This window comes from Delphinus delphis, chromosome 4 (assembly GCF_949987515.2).
Source record: "Delphinus delphis chromosome 4, mDelDel1.2, whole genome shotgun sequence".
Taxonomy (NCBI): Eukaryota; Metazoa; Chordata; class Mammalia; order Artiodactyla; family Delphinidae; genus Delphinus; species Delphinus delphis.
In genome coordinates, this window is record NC_082686.1 from 120,612,812 (window position 1) to 120,635,021 (window position 22,210).

Sequence of the window (22,210 nt, forward strand, 5' to 3'; positions counted from 1 at the left end):
TGTGCTATACAGTCCCCTGTGCTATACAGTTGGACCTTGTTATTTATCCATCCTATATATATTAGTTTGCATCTGTTAATCGCAAACTCCCAGTCCACCCCTCCCTCCCCTCCTCTCCCCCATGGCAACCACAAGTCTGTTCTCTATATCTGTCAGTCTATTTCTGTTTTGTAGATGAGTTTGTTTGGGTCATATTTTAGATTCCACATATAAGTGATATTATATGGTATTTGTCTTTCTCTTTCTGATTTACTTCACTTAGTATGATCATCTCTAGTTCCATCCATGTTGCTGCAAATAGCATTACTTCATTCCTTTTTATGGCTGAGTAGTATTCCATTGTATATATACACCACATTTTCTTTATTCATTCATCTGTTGATGGACATTTAGGTTGATTCCATGTCTTGGCTATGGTGAACAGTGGGTGCAGCACACACCCTCAAAAGTCCTGACTCCTAATACCATCATATTGGGGCTTAAGATTTTAACATATGAATTTTGGAGAGACATAAACATTCAGTCTAGAGCAACCTGTAAGGGAAAAATGGGAGGGAGCTGGAAGAGACTGAGAGAGTCAGAGCCATGCAGGTCTGACCCTGGTGAAGGAAGAGAGGGAGCCTCATACTGCAGCACCATTCGTTTCAGTAAGAAGTCCTTGAGTTAAATTTGCCTCTCAGAGTAGGGCCACATTTTGCAGGAAGGCACCTTCCTTAGTGCTCCTACCACATCAGTCATTGGCTGAGAGCACCCCAGGGGAAGCACAGCCTTGGTGCTAACACATTGGTGAATTCAGGGCACCTGAGCCTTCAGTCCTTATGCCCCTGCAGCAGGAGATCCCACTGGTGCATTTTCATGGACACTGCATCCCAAATTTGCTGGCTTTTACTATAAAGGGTAAAACTGCTAACAGCATCTACTTATTCTCCCAACCTAGAAATCTTAGCATCATAAGTGACTTTTTTGGTCTTTTCGAGTTTTTGTTACTAGCTTTCAAATATTTTCCCTCTCGTCCATCTTCACTACTATCACGTGTCGGGTCCTTGACAGGTCTCATGAAGATGATCATAGCCACCCTCCAGCTGGTCTCTCTTGCCTCCAGTCACTACCTCAACAATTCTCTCCACACTGGCAGACAAATATTCTTAAAATATGACTCACTCTCTTGCTTAAAAACATTTCATGGTTCTCAGTTACCTTCAGGGCAAACTCAGAATTTGATGCAAATTCCAAAGATGAAAACCCCTTTCCAGCCTCAGCTCTTACCACTTCATACTTTCCATACCCTTCTAGGACCATACTGGGTTTCTCACTAATCCCTCAATACAACATGCTCTTTAATGCCTCCATGCCTTGGACCACGTTCTTCTCTACCCTGGAGTTCGATTCCCTTGCTGTCCTCTGATGAACTTAAACTTACTCCCCAACCCCCAAAAGGATTAAGAAACATTAGAATTTTCTCATATTTCCTTCAGAATTTTTTTATAGCTATACTGAGATGTAATTTACATTTCATAAAATCTACCTATTAAGAGTGTTCAATTCAATGGCCTTTAATTTATTCATAATCAATTTTAGAATATTTTCATCACTCCAGAAAGAAACCTCATATCCACTGGCAGTTATTCTCCATTCCTCCTCTCTCCAGCCCCTGGCAGCCACTAATCTACTTTCTGTCTCTGTGGATTTGCCTATTATGCACATTTCATATAAATGGAATCATTCATGTGTGGCATTTTGTGACTTGCCTCTTTCACTTTGCATAATATTTCAAGATCCATCCATGTTGTAGTATGTATCAGTGCTTCATTTTATTACCAAATAATATTCCACTGTATAGACGTACCACATTTTATTTATGCATTCATCGGTTGAGGGACATTTGGGTTATTTCTATTAGGGGCTATTATTAACATTGGTATACAGGTTTTTGTGTGCACATATGCTCTCATATCTTTTTGCTATATACCTACAAGGGACATTGCTGTGTCATATGGTAACTCTACTTTTTAACTTTTTGAGGAAGTATCAAACTGTATCTGAAGTATCTGCACCATTTAAAATTCCCATCAGCAGTGTTCAAGGGTTCCGATTTCTCAACATCCTCACCAAAACTTGTCATTATCTGTCTTTCTTTATCAGCCATCCTAGTATGTGTGAAGTGGTATCTCAAGGTTTTAAGTTCCATTTCCTTGGTGGCTTAACAGGCTTGTTAAAAATGAAATCCAGCTGTCATCTCCTCTCTTAGGACTTCCCTGATTCCATGGATCATCCCCTTCCTTATATTTCCATGGCTCACTACATGTTACTCTTACTCCATCTATTATATTGGACAGTTGCCATTTGTTGGTGATCAATTCCTTCCTAAACTTGGAGTTTCTTGAGGGCAGAGATTGGTCATTTATTCATTCTTTACTTCTACCTAGGTCTCATTTCTCCAATGTGATTGAGAATAGACTGATCTCAAACCACATGGAGCACATCCTTTATTTTGCCCATTATCTGTATGGCATAGACCTGCTCTTTTCATCTCTGCCGGGAAGCTTCCTGGTCACAGTGTTCGATGGGATATGTGTCAGAAAGAAATACTGCACAAAACTGAGATCTTTGTGTTTCTACCCACATCTTCTCAGAACTAATCTCTTCATATGGTTCCATTTGCCCTGGGGAAACTGAGGCATCCCATAGTAGGGATGTACTGTAGTTTGTTTATCCATTCATCAGTTGAAGGGTATTTGAGTTTTTGCAATTATGAATAGTCATGGATAGGTTTTTGAGTGAATATAAATTTTTTTAGGAGTTTATCTTTCTTTTTTTTTTAACATTTTTATTGGAGTACAATTGCTTTACAGTGGTGTGTTAGTTTCTGCTGTATAACAAAGTGAATCAGCTATATGTATACATATATCCCCATATCCCCTCCCTCTTGCGTCTCCCTCCCACCCTCCCTATCCCACCCCTCTAGGTGGACACAAAGCACTGAGCTGATCTCCCTGTGCTATGCAGCTGCTTCCCACTAGCTATCTATTTTACATTCGGTAGTGTATATATGTCAGTGCTACTCTACAATGGAGTATTTTCTTTTTAAAATTGAAGTATAGTTGATTTACAATATTATATTAGTTTCAGGCGTACAGCATAGTGATTCAGTATATTTACAGATTATATTCCATTAAAAGTTATCACAAGATAATGGCTATAATTCCCTGTGCTGTACAATGTATCCATGTTGCTTATCTATTTTATAAGAGTAGTTTGTATCTCTTAATCCCATACCCCTAACTTGCCCCTCCACCCTTCCCTCTCCACCTGGTAATCACTAGTTTGTTTTCTATGTCTGTGAGTCTGGTTCTGTTTTGCTATATACATTTGCTTGTTTTATTTTTTAGATTCCACATATAATTGATGGCATACAGTGTTTGTCTTTCTCTGTCTTATTTCACTAAGCATAATATTCTCTAGGTCCATCCATGTTGCCACAAATGACATAATTTAATTACTCTTTATGGTTGAGTAATATTCCATGATGTATATGTATATATCTATACATATGTATCACATCTTCTTTATCCATTTGTCTGTGATGGACACTTGGCGTTGCTTCCATATCTTGGCTATTGTAAATACTGCTGCTATGAACATGATGGTGCACCTGTCTTTTTGAATTAGCATTTTCCTTTTTTTCCAGATATATACCCAGGAGTAGAATTGCTGGTCATATGGAATTTCTATATTTAACTTTTTGAGGCCCACCATACTGTTTTCCACGGTAGCTGCATTATCTTAAATTCCTACCAACTATACACAAGTGTTCCAGTTTTTCCACATCCTTGTCAACACTTGTTATCTTTTGCTTTTTTTTTTTGGTATTAGCCATCTCAGTGGGTATGCGGTGGTTATTTCATTATGGCTTTAATGTGCATTTCCCTAATGATTAGTAATATTAAGCATCTTTTCATATGCTTGCTGGCCATTTGTATATGTTCTTTGGAGAAGTGTCTATTCAAGTCTTTTGCCCATGTTAAAAATAAGTGTGATTATTTTTTGTTGTTGTTGAATGAGAATTATTTTTAATTGTTCCTTAAAGTAGAAATTCTCAATTCTTTTGACAAGAGTGGGGTGCACTTCTGATAAAGTACAAAATTCTTGTGCCCCTAAATTATGACACTTACCACAAGTTGGCTTGTACTGTGGCTAATTATCTTCACTTGAACAAACTGAAAGCAAGAAAAGGTCATATCATTGATTCTTACTTGATAAATCTCAAGTTCCTGGGAAGGTAAGTAGCACATCAGAGTCCAAGGGAGTAAATTAGGGATGCATGGGTATTTCAGAAAAGCTCTCAGGTGTTTCAGGTATTTATTTCTCTAACAAACCAATCCCAAACTGAATGGTTTAAAGCAACAACCATTTAATTTCTCATGATTGGTGGATTGGCACAATGGTTCTTCTGCTAGTCTTCCCTGGCCTCACTTAGGTTGCTGCATTCAGCTGGCAGCTGGGGGGGTGGGAAGGTCCAAGATGGCTTCACCCACACCATCATGTCTGGGGCCTTCTTGAGGATGCCTAGGGGGCTAGGAGCATTCTCTGTCCACATGGTAATTCATCATTCACCCCAGCTTCTTTACGTGGTGTCTGGCTTCCAAGAAGGTAAAAACAGAAGTTGTAAGTTCTCTTACGATGGAGATCCAAAACTCAAAAAGCACCAAAGTCAAAATAAGTCACAGGGCCAGCCCGGCTTTAAGTGGAGGGGAAATAGACACCACCTCTTGATGAGAAAAAGGCACAATTACATTAGTGAAAGAACGTGGGGATGTGAAGGATCATTGCCATCATCTGGGGACAGTCTATCACGCCAGGTGATTTTGAGGTCTCCTTAGGGACAGGACTCCTCTGGTTTGAGAATCTCCAGTGTGTAAGCTCAACTACTCTAATGACTGTTCCATTATATTTCTCTCTGTCCTCCACAGCTGCTCTGATTCTGTGCCTATTCATCATAGTAGCAACAAGGCCCATACATGTAGGAAACTGTTGTGCGAATGCATGAAACTATAGCAACAGATTTGTAAACATGGTATCAAGGCTGTGGGAACAGAAATGGTTCCAAAGAATGCTGGGGGTTTTTTTTTGTTTTATTTTTGTTTGTTTTCTTAGTTGACTGTCTATAATAGAATTTATAAGTACATTTTTCATGTAATAAGATAGGTAGATAGTTCCTGACCCAACACTGGTAGAGCATTCATTTTAAATTGTTCTTATTGATTCACTCACAGCCTTTCACTGATAGGCCTCGCGACCCACAAAACACATTTACGAGACAGCTGCCTGGAGCAGGTGCAGATTGACTGAGAAACCATGTGGCACATATATACAATGGAATATTACTCAGCCACAAAAAGGAAGGAAATTGAGTTATTTGTAGTGAGGTGGATGGACCGAGAGTCTGTCATAAAGAGCCTGTAAGTCAGAAAGAGAAAAACAAATACCATATGCTAACACGTATATATGGAGTCAAAAAAAAAAAGAAAATGGTTCTGAAGAACCTAGGGGCAGGACAGGAATAAAGATGCAGATGTAGAGAATGGACTTGAAGACATGGGGAGGGGGAAGGGTAAGCTGGGACAAAGTGAGAGAGTGGCATGGACATATATACACTACCAAATGTAAAATAGATAGCTAGTAGGAAGCAGCTGCATCGCACAGGGAGATCAGCTCGGTGCTTTGTGACCATCTAGAGGGGTGGGATAGGGCGGGTGGGAGAGACACACAAGAGGGAGGAGATATGGGAATGTATGTATATGTATAGCTGATTCCCTTTGTTATACAGCAGAAACTAACACACCACTGTAAAGCAATTATACTCCAATAAAGATGTTAAAAAAAAAAAAGCAATCTTATCCATGCAAGGTTTGCACTCATTACCCACTTTATGAGAAGCAGAGCAGTGGGGGAGAAGCAGAAAGAACCCAAGATCTAGACCTGTTTTGGGTGCCAAGTTGTGGTATAACCTTGGCCGTGTCAACGAAGGGCGCCCGAGCTTCATTGTCCTCATTTGTCAATTTACAATACATGTCTCAGTGTTGGGAAATCTGAATAAGATGACCCGTATAACAGCTGGCAGTTGCATCTCTTGCTAGCACAAGTGTCGAAACTAGCATGCAGAGCAACTAAACCAGACACAAAGGTTCTGTTGATCTATTATTGTACATTGAGCTCTGATACTGGCCTGTTCCACTTAAAAGCAATTTCCGGGTGGTTTTTCTGTTTGTACTTGGCCTCTACTCACTCTAAGTCATGGCTGTGATTGCTGCTGTGGTTGCTCAAGCACGTCAAGTTTGGTTGCACTGATAAATGTATAATTAAAATCAAAAGTAAATGGAAGAATGTACTTCAGTTTATAAAATTCTATCTCACTATTCATCGTAATACTATCTCACATTGTATGTGTCCAGTTTCTCACAGATTGGTTAGCTTTTGAGGGCAGAATTTGGGTGCTTTTGCTATTGGGATCTCCTGTATCTGCAACAGTTTCTGATAAAAATTTGGTGGTGATCAAAATCAGTAACTTACTGCATAAAACGTGACACAGTTCTCCTAAACTGTGTATGATATTTAGGTAGCAGTGTCTTGTTATGGGCTGAACTGTGTGCACTCCAAATTCATATGTTGAAGTCCTAACTTCCAGTATCTCAGAATGTGGCCTTATGTGACGATAGCATGTTTACAGAAATAATTAAGTTAAAATGAGCTCATTAGGGTGGGCCCTAATCCAACATGACTGGTGTCCTCATAAGAAGGGGAAATTTGGACATGGAGATGCACATAGATGTAAGAGAATATGAAGAGACATAGGGAGCATACAGCCGTCTACAAGCCAAGGAAAGAGGCCTGGGACCGATACTTCCCTTCTAGCCCTCAGATGGAACCAACCCTGGTGATACCTTGATTTTGGATTTATAACCTCCATAACTGTGAGACAATAAATTTCTGTAGTTTAAGCCACCTAATCTGTAGTACTTTGTTATGGCATCCCTAGCAAACTAACTCATGTCTTAGGAAAATGGACAGGGTTTTGCCCAGCACCACATGTTACATGTAGGGGGGAGCTGTGTATTACCCGTGAACTCATTGGTGATAAGCACAATGATAAATATAAATCAGAGAGGTTCCTCTTGTGAGGCATCTATGCAGCTTCTCCCTGATGTCCTATTTGATAGGTGTCTGGAAGAGAAGTAATAAAGATAGTTCTAAATTCATTTTTTTTTCATCTTAAGAGAAAAGTTGGAGACTCAGTGATGGTTCTCATTTCCAATTTGGATTACATTTCTTTTTCTAAGAATCCTTTTGAATCACAGGGACAGCTTTTGGGCAAAGGGATGGAATATGTGTTTTATAGTAAGAGCAAACATTACTTGATGAGTTGATACCAGTGTGGGTAATATGCATTGATGTGATCTTCTACATGATAATAAGATAAAATAACAAGTGGTGAAAATCTTGTTTTACTCATATGATAACCTGTACAAAGGTGTAGTTAACCAGACTTTGAGGCAGTAAATGGTTACATTTGGACACCATAAAAAGGCCTCTTACTCCAGGTAAATCTGATCCACAACAGCGGGGCCACAACTGTGCATTTGGGTAGATCTTAGTGTCATTTTCCTTTTATTTGAGACTCTGAGGATATCTCTTTCCATCCCTTTGCCCTTGGTGCAGTGAATATCTATTAAATGCCATGAAAATTTATGCTTGAGCTGGCTAAGGACATGTTGAATAATATGAGTACCCGTGTAACCTCCTAAGGCTAATTTCATTATCAAATTCAGAGTCTAATTACTAGTCTAGTTATGTTTAAAGGCATGGACAGCAGTAATTTTTTTTTTCTATATAACTGTATGTGTTGCTTTACTCACTAGTTTTTAAGCAAAGAAAATTGTGAGAAATTCAAAGCTTGTGGAATCGTAGTGAAAATGACACAAATTCTTCTTGCCTGGGCTTGCAGAATCACCAGCCTTTAGTAAGGAAAGACATCTTATTGTAGCTTTTCTAATAAATAAGTAAATAAATAAAAAGGTATGTGCATGCATGCACATGTGTGTCTGCATTGTATGTTGTGAGAATGATGGAGAAGTTTACTTAATTATGACTCTAGAATCTGTCCAGATTTTCTTTGAGGTAAAGGAGGGAGCAGGCAGCAGTGAGAGAATGGAAGGAAGCACTTTGTGAAAAGCTAGTGGGCTATAGGTATTGGTTAGAATTACATTCAACTAGAACAAATACTCTCCATTCTTCAGTTGTTTTTTGGGGTTTTTTTTGCGGGGGTTCGCAGGCCTCTCACTGTTGTGGCCTCTCCCGTCGCGGAGCACAGGCTCCGGACGCGCAGGCTCAGCGGCCATGGCTCACGGGCCCAGCCGCTCCGCGGCATGTGGGATCTTCCTGGGCCGGGGCACGAACCCGCGTCTCCTGAATCGGCAGGCGGACTCTCAACCACTGCGCCACCAGGGAAGCCCCAGTTGTTTTTATTTAGGAAAAACCTGTGCTAAGGCTAAGACAATGAAATAAATCTTTCTCTCCTCCTGTAGTTTCTTTGGATGAGCTAGTTTAGAAATAGCGGTCTTTGGAAACTATGACTAATCATGAAATGTGGTAATTAGGTTTTATAGAAAGGTGTTATAAGGAATGAGATGATAAATATGAAGACACTGTAAATTCTTAAGGAGAAAGTTATTACTAGAGTGGATTTCTTTATACATCTGGGTAAGTCACTTTGCCTGGTTTTAAAAATTTTGTGGGTGCATGATTCATTAAGGACGTGTGGCTTTGTTGGATTTGTTTTCAGAGGAAAAAAGTTGTGTTCGGTTTTAAATATTTAAAAAATGCCCACAATGTAAAGTCAAATCAAGAGTAAAGGATTAATCTTGTATGAGATAACAGGAGTGTCTGGAGGAATTCTATTTTATTTCATCACTGTTGAGATGAAAACAAGACTGGAGCATTCAGGATATCAGCAGGTTGTCCACAGTCTAGCATGATATAGTGAGCTTTGGGGTAAACAGACATTGGTCATTGCTAGCTATCTGGATTTGGGCAAGTTATTTTACTTTTTTTGAGCCTCAATTTACTCAGCTATAAAAAGGGGATAATGCTGTCTTATCCACACTCAGATGACCTCCCTGAGATCACGTGGCTGTTAGTAGGGGCTCAAAATCTGGCGTTGGGCATTCCTTGCTCTGAGTCTTAGGTGGGAAACACTGTAGAATGAGAAAAAAAGCCATATAACTGCTCCTGTGAAGGAAAAAAACTTCCCCAATCCACTTTATTCGCCAGGAGATTGTCCAGCAAGCAGCCTTTCTTACAGAGAACATTTGATTGCAGAGTTTCCTTAAGCAAACCATTACATGAAGGAAAAAAAATTAAGGATTCTATTTTCATCCTGCTGAATACACATTAAAATGTACACTTTACTTTCTGTCAAAGTAATAAATATTGGGAAGTCAGAAGGTTGCTTTGTGAAACTCTAGAGCATTTAAACTTTTTCTTTTGTATTGGAACTGCTTCAATCTCTGATAAGAATGCTTATTTCCAGGAAGGCAACTAGATCTAATTCAAGAGATAAAAGGCAGATCTCTGACAGAAAATTGCCATCTGAGGGTAGAATTTTCTATTTATTCAGTGTAACTTATTTCAATCTTTCACATTAGTGTGGGCTTTGAAACATCAGAGCCTGACAAAACCCCAAGAGGTGATTTTTAGATACAATGTGTGTCTGGCAGAACGATTTACATGATATATTTAATTATATAAATAAAAGTTATTTCTTTGAAAATGGAAATTTTCAGCTATTCTAAGAAAGAGTCTCTCCTCCCCTAACCTCAACGCTCCTTTATTTGTCTTTTCCTATAATAGCATTTTTGTAATTTAATCAAGTTGCATCCATTCCCTGAACAGGAACAGACCAGAACAAGTAAATATATGACTTGGTTCTTATTGCATCACCCGTTAGCCTTAGATTGATTGTCTTTATCTCTCCCTAGAGACTCTACCACAGAGGTAGGCTTCATAGGGAAACAGTTGGGAATTTATTACACAGTATGTTTACAGGGGAGTTGCTGAAGGATGGTACCTCTTACAACCCTTAACTGTGTTTGGACCTAGCCACATCCTTACTCACCTCTGGGCATCATTTGCTTGTTTACTGAGGAATACAGAGAAGAAGGAACAGCTTTTGGATTTTTTTCTCAGTCTCAGACTAGTTCAAGTAACTATTTTTCAAGGTTTTTATATAATATAAATCTTTGAATATACACAATATAACTTTTTTTTAGAAAAAAAAGTATAAGCAGTCTTTATTTAGATGGGTATAGCTGCAGTGTTATTCATAATTATCCATTCCATGCTTCTCTAATAGTTGGTACAAAAGGGTCTCAGAGGGCTGGATTGACTTTGTGCAAAGGCATGAAGTTAAGCCAGTAAAAGGGCTGAAACTTAAATCTCGAAGTCTCACGCCAGTGCCCTTTCCTAGGAACCATTTCATCTTAGAGTGGAGATTTGAGTGTTATGGCGGCAAGTCAGATTCATTTCATGAGAAAATTCAGATTATTTGAGGAAAGAATGTAAGGCCTGATGTGTTCTTTTCTTTAATTTTTTTTTTTTTTTCCCCCGATGTGCTCTTGACAAAAGATATTTTTCTGGAGTTAGAGAAGTATAACAAAGGCTTGGCTCTGATCTTTTCCTAAAAAGTCAGCTCCATCATCCATTGTTCATCTTACAAGCCTCAATTCCATGCCTAGCATGGTCCAGGTCTGGGCTCAGTCTCAAAGAGTTAAAGGCAAATAAGACACTGTTGAGGACCTCAAGGAGCTTATGATTCAGCACTGGTCTCTAACTACCCTTGCTCCCACCTGGAGGTGGAGGAAAAGATACTAAAACTTCTAATTAAGTTTGTTTCCTGAAAACAAGAAAAACATTAGCTTTATGAAAAGTTTAGCATATGGATCAAAATAGTCCATGTAAATAATGTATAAATCAATATACTTGCTTTGGAGATGGATATGCAAAATTTTTTACTAATAGGAATGTCAGAGCAGAAATGTCCGGAGTTACTGTATGGTGAGAACAGTAAATAAGCCTAGTGAATTTGGAGACTGGTATAGGGGAGATAATTTTCATGAACTAATTTTAATACTATAAAGGATTGATTTTCAAATTGGGAGGGGAACACTGCCATAGAGAGTCATATTTTTTATATATATATATACATATATATATATGCTTTTTTTTTTCTTTTTTAAGGGAAGAATATAGTTTGAAAAACCTGGTGTTTTGTCCTCTTGCTTCAATTTATTTTTGAAATATAATACCCAATATAGCTATGGAATGGTGAGAAATTTTCTTTATCACTAAGAGTCATAGACAAAAGAATGAGAAAGAGCTATTAAGTGAGGTTTAGAGGAAAGACGGACTTTGAAATCAACCATTAGGAATTTCACATCTTTGCTGACAACCCTGGTCGGGTCCTTGTGGTTAACACATTTTTTTACAATCTGTAAAGTAGAAATAACAGTAACAATTTGGTAAGGTTGTGGTGAGAATTAAAGTGAAATAAAGTGAGCACATATCCATACAGGGCCTGATAGATCCTAGAAGAGGCAATAAATGTAGTGATCTTCCTTTGAAATAAGACATCTTAAGGGTTAAATACCCATCTTCCTGTTAAACATTGGCTTCTAAGGATTAAAATTCCACATGAACCCTTCAGTTCTTTATGAGTGGTTTTCATGTTGCCTCAAGTAATTGTGACTCTTGGTATCTTGATAAGATCTTCATATTTGTTCCATAAAGAAGTACACAAAGAAACTGGCAGCATTGTAGTGAGACTTAAAATTCTATCATGGATTTAAAAATGAGTTGAGAGATTAGCAAAACAAGGAAGAGAAAAAGGCAAGTCACAGCATGAGAAGAAATTAATTGTACAACATCCAGTGCCTTCTACACTGGGACTTGAAATGTTCATATTTTCAAAGAAGTTTCTGACAAGCTGGGCTGAATGGCCCCACGGTTAACGTGCCAGATGATAAATTACTTAGTCAGGGCAAAGATGAGAAAGGAGCTTTAAAGGCTCTCAGTACATACTAAATAGATTAGATAATTGTGGAACAAGCATAGTTAATTGAGCAAAATAACAGCAGGTGAAATTTGAAACAGGCAAGTAGGACACACTGAAGAATAGGATGTAAATTACTTATACACACTGTACAGTCCTAATTGATAGTAAAACTTCTTAGGGCAATGAACTAAAAGGTACCGTGGGTCAGTTAAGGAAGCATCTTGCCTGGTATGTGAAACTTTCCATAGAGTGAAAGAGCATTTTCTTATTAATAGCATTATCTTAATTCTTTAAAACATTATATTTATATTCAATGTAGAACATTGCATAGAGGAATGGGATAATTCTTGGAAAACAGCAAGTGGAACTGGGGTGGAGGGAGTGGGAAAGGCACACAAATAACATTTTTTGACTATCTAACATGTGCCTGGCATGGGTTACCATAGTAAATTGTATTATTTGCCCACGGTTTTTGCCATTCTCTGTATTCAAGCCCTTTGTTCTGTGGCTTTGCAGTTTCTCCTACCAGAGGTGGGTATATTTCCATGTTCTATAAATGTTGGATTTGCTATGTGGCTTGCTTTAGTTAATCTGATGTTAACAGACATGATGTGAACAGATGCTTAAATGTGCTTGTACATGAAATGGACATGTTCTCATGCATGTCCGCCATTGTTGTGAGATCATGCCTGGGGTAGCCACTGGTCTAAGGAGGATGAATTCCTCTTGTAAACCACTAAGATTTTGTAGTGATGGTTAACTTCATGTGTCGACTTGAGTAGGCCATGGGGTGCCCTGATATTTGGTCAAGAATTATTCTGGGTATGTGTGTGAAGGTATTTCTGGATGAGATTAACATTTGAATCATTGGACTGTGTTAAGGAGATTGTCCTCCCATTGTGGGTGGGCCTCATCCAATCAGATGAAGGCCTGAATCAAACAAAAAGGCTAACACCCTGGCAAGTAAGATAGATCACTTTCTACCTGGCTACTTGTGCTGGAACATCAGTCTTTTCCTACCTTTGGACTCAAACTGAAATACTGGTTCTTCTTGAGTCTGAAGTCTGTTGGCTTTTGGACTGGAACCGTATCATCAGCTCTTCTGGGTATCCAGCTTGCTTGCTTTAGATCTTGGGATTTCTCAGCTTTAATAATCTCTCTCTCTCTCTCTCTCTCTCTCTCTCTCTCTCTCTCCATGTATCTATCTGCTTATATATTTATCTATGTATCTGTATGTATGTATATATATATATATATATCATCTGTCTCATGTTGGTATGTTTGTTCTGCTTCTCTGGAGAACCTGACTAATACAAGAGTTCTTTGTTACAAGGCAATTTGCTATATTAGCATTGAGTTGATACAGTTACTGTATTTGTAGGTGGTTATCTCAATTATCATGATTATCCCCTGTAAAATTTTCTCCCCCCATTTTTACAGATGCAAAAACTCAGGTTCCAAGTGCTTAAATGACTAGTCTAAGGTCGTATGGTAAGTGTCACATGGGAATTTAAATCCAGGTCTTTGTAGTTTCAAAACCTGTGTTCCTTTCAATATGCTATGTTGTTTTCCGGTACCCTAGTGAGATCATAAGCAGAGGATATTAGAAAGTCATTTATGGTGCAACTATAGTTCTTTCTGGAGGTTTGCTCTAAGCTAGATTCAGTCCTCAGCTGGACATTACTCTCTAGCGCTCCAGATGTGGGATCAGCAGTCTAGGCTGACCCAGTGATCGCTCCCATTGGGCTAAGAAATTGCAGATGAGCACCTAGCACCTTAATTACCTCCCACCTAAATGGTACATAAGGAATGACCTCTCTTTTGTTCCTGTCACTGTCTGTTCTTTTTATTCATGACATCACATGGGTCAGTTATGTTTTTATCCTTATCCAAGTGGCCCTAGGAGAATTCTCATTAGGAGAAATGAATGTCTCAGGCCACTTGGTGTAACCCAAATAGCTCCCTTCCAGATAGCTAGGAAGGAAAAATACTAACCAATTTCAGAGGAATCCTGGAATCTTGTATCTTGTTGATTATCTGCTATATTCTGCTCTAGGCTAATTATAGTTAATGTTAGCATAAATGTGAGTTTCTGAGTAGACAAAGCCAATATATTTACTTTTTTTTTATACTTTGGTTACATCAGACCCAACAAATTAGGTTGCTTAATTCTAGATTTAATAACAGTGTCTCTTTTTCAGTTAAGACTCCTCCTATATTTGATACAGTTTTTTGTCGGGGGTTAAGAGAAAAGATGCTGCCAACATGTATTAACCATAAAATTAAAACTGAAGTCTTGGTTTTAATGCTTGGTGATAGAGTGATTTGAATGGGGCAGTCCTGTATTGTTGAAGCTCAAGCTTTCTACCTTGACACTTAGAGTTATCTTTTCTCCCTCAAAGGTTTTCTCCATGTCCAGATATATTTCCATTTCTCTTTTAAGAATACAGACGCCTGTTATGGAAGAAGACAGGTAGAATGTGCCTGATTCTACTAGGAATGTGAGAATAAATAGCCCATTGTTTATAACTGGAACCATGTAGTCTTGAGAAAATTAATTCTTGCCTTGTGTCCCACTGGACTTTCGTGAACTGTGATTTTTAGTCAGTATAAGCACTTCTGAGACAGATCTTTTTTTCAGAGACATTTGTGTTAAAAATCTGATCAAGGTTTAATAGAAACTTTTTGATCATCACTTTTATTTTTGCATTTCTTTTTTTACTGTTTTTCTTTTCTGTTTATAAGAATAATGTATGTTCATTATAGAACACTGGGAGAAAACAGTATAAAGAATAAAATTTGCTTACATATTCATAATGTAGACTGAATAATAATACTTTGATTATTTTGGTTTTACCTTTTATCTGTGAACCTATATATACATACATTGCAACCAAAATGTATATATTGTTTTCTTTTCCCCCTTGAGAATATTTCCTGAGCATTTTCCTATGTCTTTATAAACTCTTTGGAAACATTTATTTATAATTTTGATCTTGAATTTTCCCTTTCTGGGGGGATGACTCTCAAATCTATCATGTCAATTTAACAACTCCTTGCTGGAGATTTTGACCCAGACAATCTCCTACCTACTGAATAGGCTGCAAACTGTCCTCACCTCCTACTTCTAGAATATTTTCCTTTTCAAATCCCAATCCCTCTGTTAATGGTGCTGAAATTGTCTTGATAATGTAGGCTAACAATTTTTTAATCCTCTTGCATTTCTCTCTCCTGTCCCCCTGTTTCCAATTACTCACTATGCCCCAGGGTAAGATCTTGGCAATGTCATTCATATTCTTTCTTCCTTTCCAGTCTTATTTGGACAATTTCTTAAGTAAAGCCTGTAGCAGGGCACTCCTTGTTCCATTGTTGTGGACACCATTGCCACCTACCTAGTGTAGACCACCATTACCTGCCTCTGGATTATTATGATATACTTTTAACCAGATCCCAGCTTATGCTAAGGCAAGCTCAAAGGTCCTTGAGGAATTATAGAATATCAGTGATGAAAGAAGCTTTCATCTAGGAAAGAAAATGAGGTTTAGAGAGATTAATTTTCTTGATATCAGATAACTGTAAGTAGCACTAGAACCAGGTGTCCTAACTCTTATTTTAGAATTCTTTCAATTCCATTACATCTTCTTCAGAGCTTTCTTAATGAGTGTTAAGTAAACACCCAAATCCTTAGCCAGCAATTCAAGGTCCTCCACAATCTGACTCCCGGTTCACACTTCCAGCTCACCTCTCCCTGCTTTTTTTTTTTTTTTTTTTTTTTTGCGGTACATGGGCCTCTCACTGTTGTGGCCTCTCCCGTTGCGAAGCACAGGCTCCGGGCGCAGGCTCAGCGGCCATGGCTCACGGGCCCAGCCGCTCCACGGCATGTGGGATCTTCCCGGACCGGGGCACAAACCCGTGTCCCCTGCATCGGCAGGCGGACTCTCAACCACTGCGCCACCAGGGAAGCCCTCTCCTTGCTCTTTGAGCACCCCTCATCGTTCTACCATATTGCTTCTGCCTTTCTCCCCATGTAGAATGGCATGGCAGCCTACCATGACCCGCCCACACCCACCTCCACTGGTTGAAATGCTTCTTGTGATTCAAAGCCAAGATGTAACCTAGCCTCTTCAGTCATGTCTTTCTTGAAGATTCCTATTGAAATGCCCTTTAATCTTCCCTCTAAACTGCAAATCATTTGAGTATATAATAGTTATCAGTTCCTGGTAATGTAGATTTTACATAAAAACATGGATTGCAACATCCCTACTAAGTTCTCTGCTCCTTAAGGACAAGGATAAGGAGTTCTTAATCATTATTTCATTCAAAACATGTAGGACACAGCCTTCTGTGTAGCTCAGGATCATGAAATCTTTTTTTTTTTTTGGATAAATAAGTCATCTTATTGGTTCAGATACAGATATTAATTATAATTACATTCACAAACAAAAGTTCTAACAGTATGAAAATTCTGACAAAATTACTAAATTATTTCATTTTGATATTCTGTTAGGGTGTGTGCACCAGAAGGAGAACATGATGCTGGACTGTAGGAAGGAAATATTAAAACTTTTATATATGTTTATCTCTTGATCTTTAAAATTATTGCTGTTTCTTGGGCTTCCCTGGTGGCACAGTGGTTGAGAGTCTGCCTGCTGATGCAGAGGACACGGGTTCGTGCCCCGGTCCGGGAAGATCCCACATGCCGCGGAGCGGCTGGGCCCATGAGCCATGGCCGCTGGGCCTGCGCGTCCAGAGCCAGTGCTCTGCAGCGGGAGAGGCCACAGCAGTGAGAGGCCCGCGTACCGCAAAAAAAAAAAAAAATTGCTGTTTCTTTTGTAGGTTTTATATATAATTTATTACTAAAGAAGTCAATGTAGATAATTTACAGATGAATTTATTTGTAAATAGGATATGAAAGATGTAAAGGAGGCTCTGAAGTCAAAAAATTATATTGCTGAGATGCACTCAGAAATGTACAAAGAGGAGTTTTGTTTCTGGCAGTGTCTGGCTAGACTATTCTGGACAGTACTCCCACTATTATAGTTTCCCCAAATAGCTTGCTATAGTTCAAATCCGGGAAGTTTCTTATTGCCCAGTGTTCAAAATAGATATGTGCGCTTGCTTAAAATGTGGTCCTGATTCTCATCTTTAAAGAAAATCCAATCTCCATAATGATACAGGTAAAGCTGAGGGTTGATCTTTATCATGGGTCTAGTCATGTTTTGCTGGTTTGTGGCAGATGAACAAGGAAATAAGGAAATGTATTGGCTCCTCTCCTGCCCTGAGGGGGCTCCTAGTGAGTGAATTACATGGCTACCACAGCAGCTGATGGCAGGATACCAAAGTTTGGATTTCTATACACAATCAATTTCTAGATGCTCACTGTTATAAACCAACTTCAACCACCCCACAGGCATCGTTTTTAGGAACAGTCAATAGTCAATGAGCAAATACTGTTCTTAAGTCTACTTATATATTCTTTTAAATTAAAAAATGTACTTTTTCCTGAATAGAAATTTATATTGTAGGAGTTTTTTTCCAGCTTATGATGATTATTGTTACATTTTGTGAGATAGATGTTGAAGTAAACTTTTTAGTTTTATGAGGCATCTATCATAATAATTTTAAAGTGTTTTATTTAACTTTGAATAGGCAATGTACCTATATAGTTAAGTACTCAAAAAATATAAAATGATTTACAGTGAAAACATTTTTTTCTCCCAACTCTGTCTCCCAGTTGTCAAGTTTTCTTCCACACGGGGAATCAATGTGATTAGTTTCTAAGCAATTCATGAGATAGTTAAATACGAGCAAAAATAGTATATATTTTTCCACTTTTCTTGAGCAAATATTATCATACTATGTGCGTTCTCTTGGTCTGTGGGTCTTTGAGATTTTTCACGTCAGTATATGTATGACCACCTCAGTCTTCCTTTTTTTTTTGCTTTTCCTCAGACATACTATTTCTCTGTATGTATGCAGTATACTACTTAATTTTTTTAAACCAATCCTCTATTGACAGATATTGAGATGTTTCCAGTATTTTGTTTTAAAAAATAACTTTGCAGTGAATTATCTTGTTACCAGAGATACAATATAGGACAATATTTTAAAATTGGCTTTGCTGGCTCAGAGGGCATGTGCATTTGTCATGTGGAGAGCTATCAGCTACTTACCCTGCAGAGGAGTCTCCCCATCTCCAATTTTATAGGAGACACACGCGGCTCCTGCTCTCTTGAAGTTTTGCCCATGGAGGGCATTACCAAACTTTTGGACCTTTTCCAGTCTAACAGGTGAAAAATGGTTTTGCGGTGTAGTTTTAATGTGACCGGTTCTCACTATAACTGAACTGTGTCATTTTCAGATACCTAAGAATCATTTGTATTTCTTCTTTCAGGATCTGTTTCTTTATGAACTTCACCCATTTTTTAATTTGATTTTTTTCTTTCCCATTTGAAGGAACCTTCTTTCTTATATGTCTATATATATAAAATCAGCCCTTCTTCTGTATGAATTGCAAATTTTTTCTACCACTTTTTTTCTGTTCATCTCAATTTTATCTGAAATGCCTTTGCAGCATTAAACCACCGGCTTCCTAAATTTCAGTCAAAAACAAGACATACAACTAAAGAGAAGAAAATTTGGAAGAGAAAGATAACATTTCATGAAAGATAATTAACAGGAAGTTGAAAAGCAACATGTGGAATTGATGAAATTCCTTATTTTACAAATGAGGATGTTGTGGCTCAGAGATGTTAAAGGTCATACACAGTCATCCAGCATGTAGTGGGAGGCTATACAGCAGGCATTGTTGGTTGCCAACCCGAGGCCGTTTACTCTTCCTTGGTGGCTGATCCTAATTGTTGAGGTTTTTACCCTTGACTCAGTGACCCAGAGCTAATCCTGATTAGTCTCAGCCTTCAGAATAGGCATGTGAACTCTTCCTGGCAACTAGCCAATGAAATGAGAGGAAAAGTCTGCTCAAGGGGCTTCTTGTAAAAGTTCTCTGGCTCATGAAAGCACACACACAGGACTGATGCCCTCCTTTTTTCAGCTGGACTTTACCGATTGAGATTTGCTGCCTAGAACTGAGGCAGCCACCTTGTCACCACGAGGGGAGCTAGCCCTACGGCGAGTGGCATGCTGAGGATGGCGGAGCAGAAAGGGAAATCGCTGGGGTTCTGGATCATGTTGCTGAGTTGCTGAATTAACCAATTTTGGAAACTTTCTGCCTTGGATTTCTAGTTCTATGAGGCAGTAATTCTTATTTATTTGTTTGTTTAGTTTTTATCTTTGCAAGCATTTCTTTTATTGTTTCCACTCTTTTCTTGATGTCCCTCAATGGAAGCAGTGAGGATAACCCAACTGCTCTCGTGAGTTTAAGATTGTCAGTGTCACCTTCTCCTGCCCCCTTAATTAGTCTCTCCTTCCCTCTCCTCTCCCCTCCTCTCAGCCCATGACTTTGGTTATCTTCTCAGGTGTGGGGAAACTCAACATGCAAACATATACCTGAGTCGTTAACCAATGGCTTTTTGGCTTAAGAGTGATTATTTTCTTCATTTGTTTCTGGTTTTTCAGTGTGCAACCAACTCATCTGTATTTTAAAAATTTAGTTTAATTTTTTAAAATTGCAGTATAGTTGATTTATAATATTGTGTTAGTTTCAGGTGTACAGCACAGTGATTCAGATATATATATATATATATATATATATATATATTCTTTTTCATATTCTTTTACCCTTATAGATTATTACAAAATATTGAATATAGTTCCCTGTGTTATACAGTAGTTCCTTGTTGGTCTTATTTATTTATTTATTTATTTATTTATTTATTTTTGCGGTACGCGGGCCTCTCACTGCTGCGGCCTCTCCCGCTGCGGAGCACAGGCTCCGGACGCGCAGGCTCAGCGGCCCAGCCGCTCCGCGGCACGCGGGATCCTCCCAGACCGGGGCACGAATCCGTGTCCCCTGCATTGGCAGGTGGACTCCCAACCACTGTGCCACCAGGGAAGCCCCTACTTTTTTTTTTTAAACTGCTTTATTAACTTCACAGTATATAATGAACATCTCTCCATGCAATAAGTAAAACTCTCCTGCTGACAGAAACTTACAGATTGGGTCAAAAACACAATATTCAATTAGAAGCTGGAAATAGGAGACCCGCAAGAAACAAGTAACACCAAAAGGTTTACAACAAAGGTACGTCACAAACATGTAAGTTAAGGAAGCAGGTGTGTCTCCCTATTAACTTCAGGGAAAAACATCAGGATTCAAGGCATAAGGCAAAACTCATCACGATGGTCATGGTGAGGGAGGTCCGTGCTAACTGCCCACAGACTGCTTTTCCCTCAGCTTTTCCATCAGCTCCCTCACCTCCTCGCCAATCCTTTCCATATTCTCCTCTCTCATCCTTGCCTGTGGTTCTCCAAGCCTCTGAGTCATGTCCCGTATACACTGCAGGATGGGCTGCCTAACATGCAACTGCGTAGGAACTGCCTAGGAAATATCTATGCCTAACATGGAACTTTCCTCTAGGTACACGATATTCACCAGCTTCCAAAGGGAGGACCAAAGGCTCTCTTTTATTAGCATCTTGTTCCTTTTCATCCTTTTTTTCATCCTCCTGGTTGGCATTTTCCATGCTGAGATTTTTTTTACTGCTTGTTCCTCTTGCGACACCATTGCTTCTGGGCTGTCCTTGCTGTCTCCTCCTCCCGATTCTCTCGCTGCTTCACTGAAACCTACAGACCTGCAGAAGGTTGGGGTTGGGGCAGCGGGGTGCTGCAGCCAGGCGGTTGGCCCCTTCCCGGCCCCTTGTTTATTTTTTAAGCTAGTTGAGTTGACGTTTCCTATCACGTGCAGCTTAGAGCTTTGATATTGATACAATCCAGGACTTAAATCTCCCACTCCAAGCTAAGTGAAGTTTTGAATATGTTGTGTTCTTTACAGATAGACACCAGATGTGAAAATCTTATCATTTTCATGGAGAAGGATATTGGAGAACTTTTTTCCCCCAGATTAAAAGCGAGTGGAGAAATACGTATTTATAAAGCTAAATGAAATGCAAAATTCTTTACCGTGATCCCACTTCAGGCAGGCTAAGTCACTTGTTCTTTATGGTAATGATTTTTTCAAAATGTGTGGAAAGGTTTTGCTTCTTTGTGACATTGAAGTCAAAGTTGATACTGGTATTTTCATTTGGGCCTCACTTACTGTAAAATCGCACACCTGTCCATTTTTTTCATCATCCTCCTGTTCCTGTCAGTTGGGTGTATGATATAAAATAAGATGCTTCTGTGTAGCACTTGAGACCCTCCATATCCAGCCTCAATTTACCCCTCTGACCCCATTTCTCACTATATCTCTTGATTTATCCTTTGTGCCAGTGAGGCTGAATTAATGTTCTTCCCACCCATGACCTCCCCATGTCTTTGCTACTTTGTTCACCTTCCTTCACTTTGCAGGGCATGACTTATCCTGTGCTTGAAGTTCAAATTCTGTACCTCCTATCTCCAATTCCATCTTCCCTGTGAAGTTTTCCATGTTACCCCTTTCTCTGCTCTCAACTCAGGTGGCAGTAGTACTCCTTATTCTGAACTCCCGTAGCATTTTATCTTTGCCTCTTTAATATGTTGATGCCTTGTATTTATCTTTTTTTTTTTTTTTTTTTTTTTTTGCGGTACGCGGGCCTCTCACTGTTGTGGCCTCTCCCGTTGCGGAGCACAGGCTCCGGACGCGCAGGCTCAGTGGCCATGGCTCACGGGCCCAGCCGCTCCGTGGCATGTGGGATCTTCCCGGACTGGGGCACGAACCCGTGTCCCCTGAATCGGCAGGTGGACTCTCAACCAGTGCGCCACCAGGGAAACCCCCAATAAATATCTATTAACATATTTATTTTGGGTTCAGGCTTGACCTTTAGAAACTCTCTTAATAGTGATTTTTATTTAAGCAGAAGATGTTGCTAAAGTTGTTTAGTTCTAGCATGTCTCTCAGGAAGGCACTCAAGACTTTGCAGCTCCATTCCCCTGCATCTAGTTGCTTTACTGCTTTTAGGCTGCCAATGTTGTCTACAGCCAAAAGTCCCATTTTGTAGAGACTGAGGC

General features: G+C 39.1%; 1 pseudogene; it reads right to left on the reverse strand.

The window, feature by feature from the left end:
- Window positions 1-20,377: 20,377 nt before the first annotated feature.
- LOC132424458 (protein BEX1-like) lies at window positions 20,378-20,789 on the reverse strand (annotated as a pseudogene).
- Window positions 20,790-22,210: the final 1,421 nt, after the last annotated feature.